At 45.5% G+C, this 4,862-nt stretch overlaps 1 long non-coding RNA gene across 1 annotated transcript; it reads left to right on the top strand.

Moving 5' to 3' along the window:
- Positions 1-2,160: 2,160 nt before the first annotated feature.
- Positions 2,161-3,674, top strand: LOC146641583 (uncharacterized). Its single transcript, XR_014909780.1, has 2 exons — positions 2,161-2,807; positions 3,280-3,674. It is a non-coding gene; the product is annotated as an uncharacterized LOC146641583 (long non-coding RNA).
- Positions 3,675-4,862: the final 1,188 nt, after the last annotated feature.

The raw sequence follows: 4,862 nt of genomic DNA, 5'->3' as shown, positions 1-4,862 counted from the left end.
TACAGCCAAGTTGGATGCAATGAGCTATCGTTGGCTAGCAGCACTCTCCACGTTTAACTTCCAGCTTCAGTACAGAGCTGGAAAGTTAAATTCTGATGCAGACGGTCTTTCAAGACGACCACATGGAGAACTGCTCAATGACACCGTTTCACAAAAAGAGCAGGAACGTATACAGCGGTTCACTGAAACACATCTGTCTGGTCAAGGAGTCACTCTTGGCCCAGACGTGGTCCCAGCTATCTGTGAGAGGCACCTCATTGGCTGTAGCCCAAGTGAAAACAAAGAGATGGATTGTGCTTTCACCCTGGTAGACTCTTTGGCCATGTCTGTATCTGCTATACCAGATGAGTTTGTGAATGAAGATCAGTGTGGTGGGTTACCAGTTATTCCCCATATGCCAGTAGAGCAGCTAAGGGCAGAACAACGAGCTGACCCGTGTTTGAGGGAAATTATAGCTCAACTCGAGACTGGGGACAAGGTTCCACCCACCGTTAGAAAGCAACTGCCCGATATTCCCTTACTAATCAGGGAATTCAGTCGCCTTGAGCTACACAATCAAATACTGTACCGAACACGACAAGATGGAGGTTGTGTAACCTGGCAACTTGTTCTTCCAGAGCAGTTTCGAGACACAGTCCTCCATAGCCTCCATGATGATATGGGCCACTTAGGGATTGAACGCACTCTCGACCTGGTGAGAACAAGGTTTTACTGGCCAAGGATGGCTGCAGATGTTGAGAAAAAGGTTAAAACCTGTGATCGCTGTGTTCTGAGAAAATCCCTTCCTGAAAAAGCTGCTCCTTTGGTCACCATAAAGTCCACCAGACCTCTTGAGCTTGTTTGTATGGACTTTTTGTCCATTGAGCCTGATAGGAGCAATATTAAGGACGTCCTCGTACTTACAGACCACTTTACTAAGTATGCCATTGCCGTCCCAACTCACAATCAGAAAGCTCAAACAGTTGCCAAGTGCCTGTGGGATAATTTCATTGTCCATTACGGCATTCCTGAACGTTTGCATAGTGACCAAGGGCCTGACTTTGAGTCACACATCATCAAAGAACTATGCAACATCCTGGGTGTTCACAAGATTCGTACTACGCCCTACCATCCTAGGGGAAACCCTGTAGAGCGTTTTAATAGGACGCTGTTGAGCATGCTTGGCACATTGGAAAACAAGGACAAATCACAGTGGCATAGCTTTGTGAAACCATTGGTTCATGCGTACAATTGTACAAAGAACGACGTTACAGGGTACTCACCTTATGAATTAATGTATGGCCGTAAACCCAGATTGCCCATTGACCTGGCTTTTGGTCTTCCCCTCAGAGACGACGGCTACAAGTCACATTCGCAATATGTGCACAGTTTGAAGTCACGTCTGGAAGAGAGTTACAGGATCGCGGCACAAAACGCAGCAAAAATTGCTGACAAGAATAAGACCAGATTTGACTTGCGTGTAACCGCTTCTAAATTGGAAGAAGGAGACAGAGTTTTAGTGCGTGCTGTACGCCTAAGAGGGAAACATAAGCTTGCTGATAAGTGGGAGTCAGATGTTTATGTGGTGGTAAAGCAGGCGGGAGATCTCCCAGTTTACACAATAAAACCTGAGAACAGAGACGCTCCTTGGCGAACTGTCCATCGAGATCTCCTACTCCCTTGTGGTTTTGTCACACCCACTAAGGAGAAGCCTGTTATGACAAACTCCACACGCAAGCCTGTAACACGGCAATCAGCTAAACAGTATGATGAGACTGAACCTTCTGAGACAGAGGAGGATACCGTTTGGTTTCGTGAGAGGCGTCCCAGAGAAACCATTCGATTCACCACATTGTACGAGATTCCAAAATCATCCCCTGACACCGATGATGGTGAGGCAGCACAGATAAATTTAACTGAAGACTGCTTAGCTGTTAATGATACGGTAGTCAGAGAAGACTTGTCTCATGGAAATGCAGAAATCATTTTGGAGGATACTGCCTTGGATGCCGTGAGTGAAAAACGCTCAGCTGCTGATGTACCTGGAAGTGGAAATGACTTAGCAGACACATCCACCTTTCAGGGAGATGTTCTTCTAAGCAGAGAAGACTCTGACGTTGAGCCTGAGGCCTTTAACAAAGAAGATTCACAACAGAGCGTGGAAGGTGATAAAATGGACACTCTTCGACGTTCAGTGAGGAATAGAGGTCCGCCAGAAAGACTGCAGTACACCCAGTTGGGTAATCCACTGATATCTATTGTGCAATCCTTATTCCAAGGCTTGAGCTTAGCTTTTACTGATGCTTTGCAAGAGAGTAAGGAGGTTGGAACTTACCAGGAGCCACTTTCTCAAGTGGTGAGGTCACAGCCATCTCCCATGCAAAGGGACTTGCATGAATTTAGGAGGGGAGAGTGTAGCCCAGTGGCAAACAGATGGAATTAGAGACTGTTTATTGTAATTATTATTAAAGGTGTTTTATTTTGTTCAGTTAAAAGCACTCATGATTGGAGAGAGACTCTAAAGAAAAAATCCAAATTATTTTGTATGGAATTGCATTATTTGTGTTATTTATTTATTTATTTTGTTTCTCAAAGGTTATTTTTTGACCTGGATACAAATGCAGTCCAACCAATGGGATTGTTTGTCCCGCCTTGTTTTTCATGTTTGGTTGCGCTGCTAAGGCTGCTTAGACCACACGCGCCATAGCAGTACCTGTGGGGGAAAACGTGGTAGCTGTTGAAACAGCGAAGCTGTTGGTGTCTGCTTGATTAGCCGCCAGATTTGGATAGCCGAAGCTAGTTTTATGAATACGAAGTGCTTTGCACTGGTGAGTAACGAAACTGTTATAGCCGCTGATCGGCATCCTGAAATGTTAATGTTGTTCGCTTCAAAAAACAAACGCTAATGGTGACGGTACTATGCAAGTAGCTAGCGAGTGTGCTAAACGCTCACTCCCGTTGTTAAGCGTTAGTTGAGAACTTATTAGCTGTTGTTAGGTTAAGGAAAAAACAGTATGTCTATCTGTTGTATTGAAATGTTTTATTGTGTTACTTTTATTCATCACTGTTGTTACTTGACCGTGAGCAGAGTATATTGAGTTTGCTGCTTTTAATGAGCAGTGTGAATTGCTTTAATGATTGGTGATAGCTACATTGCCATGTAATGAAAACGTTTAGAATTTGATTAGTTGTACAACATTAGAAATTGAAACACATTTTGTTCATGATTTATACTTTAAACAGAAGTGTTAGTTAAGTGTGAACCGTGTTCATTTGAAGTAATTCTGACCTCACTCTTAGGTCAGGTTTTTTGAGTTGGAGAAAGGAGCCGAGACTCCTCGGAGAACATTGGATTACAGACTTTGTGGAAATCCGCAGAAGAGGAATAATTTTCCATTGCAATGGATGGCGAGCCACAGCCCATTTGGAATTGAATCTTGAAGTCTGGTTGCCTGAACTGTGGTAGGACAGGACAGTGCAAACCATACATCGATCGTGGACTGAACTCACACCAATAACTCACCAGATCACCAAACAGGCCTGATCTGGATCCTATTGACACTTTAAAAGACCCGGGTCTAACATTCTTTTCTTTTTTATTTTGGGTATCTGTGCGCGCACACACAATTTTGGTTGTTATTGTAAAGGCAATACAGTGCACAAATTTCAAATACAGTTGAACTATTGCTTCATCATTTGCAGTTGTGTTTTCATTGTGGTTACCCATCCTCTGGGCTCCTGTCGTTCCTGAAATCTTCTGATTTGCCCATTGTTTATATATTTTGTTACATACTGGTTACAATAACCTTACCCCTGACCGCCGAGGGAACATACAATCTACCTTCCGGACCACCCTTTCTATCTCCCAGGTGAGGGTCCCCACAATGCACGAGGCCAGCAGAATGGGCCTCTCCTTCTCCTCAGGGTTTGTGTCTGGCGCGAACTGGCGTGACAAGGCGTCAGGTTTCGTGTTCCGGGACCCGGGCCTGTAGGTAATGGTTAGGCCAAACCGTGCAAAAAACAATGCCCACCTGGCCTGTTGGGCGTTCAGGCGCTTAGCCGCTTGGAGGTAGGCAAGGTTCTTGTAGTCCGTCCAAACGACAACAGGATGTTCGCTCCCCTCCAGCCAGTGCCGCCACTCCTCCAGTGCCAACTTGATGGCAAGAAGTTCCCAGTCATCCACGTCATAATTCCTTTTGGCCTGAGAGAGACGATGGGAGAAAAAGGCACAGGGGTGTAATTTACCTTCCTCGCGCTGAGAGAGAACCGCCCCAACTCCCCCTAACTCTGCTGCCTAAAAATCAGAGAGCATTGAGTCAAAAGTCCCCGGCTTTTGTCCAAATCTCCACTGAATTTTTCAGGTACAGGTAACGTGTGTTCTCGCTGTGGTGGAGGTGGAGATGGAGGAAGAGAACAGGCCACCGCTACATTTAGAAGCTCTACTGGTGGTTGTGGTTGTGCAGGGAGCTCTGGTGGTTGAACAGGTGCTCTGGGTGTAGCAAGCAACATACGTTTCAGTTCAGATACCACCTGTAGTAGCGCGGACTGCTCCTTGGCAACATGCTGCTGCATTTTTTCATGTCGTTCCAACCGTTCAGCTTGAAGAGCGAGCACGCGCTGGACGGAGTTGAGTCCACTGAGTCCATTGCTGGCTGGATTGTTCTGTCATGGGTAATGGGAAAGGATGCGAAGCAAACAGTGCGTTTATTTACAGTGCTCAAAAACAGTTTCAAAACACAAAGCGAAGTGCAAAAATTCAACGGTGATCCTCTCCAAATTCCCAGTGGTGTGCAGGTGAGTCTCCCAAGTGATTATCTGAGTGTGTTTCTCCTCCGAGAGCTTAATCCAGCGGGCTCCTTCTCTCCAACCTTCTGCTCCATATC

This window comes from Rhamphochromis longiceps, linkage group LG23, assembly GCF_057381845.1.
Source record: "Rhamphochromis longiceps isolate RC_006_pf linkage group LG23, R_longiceps_female_GT1.1, whole genome shotgun sequence".
Taxonomy (NCBI): Eukaryota; Metazoa; Chordata; class Actinopteri; order Cichliformes; family Cichlidae; genus Rhamphochromis; species Rhamphochromis longiceps.
The sequence above is the reverse complement of the archived record's forward strand: the minus strand, read 5'-3'. Positions and strand labels throughout refer to the sequence as shown.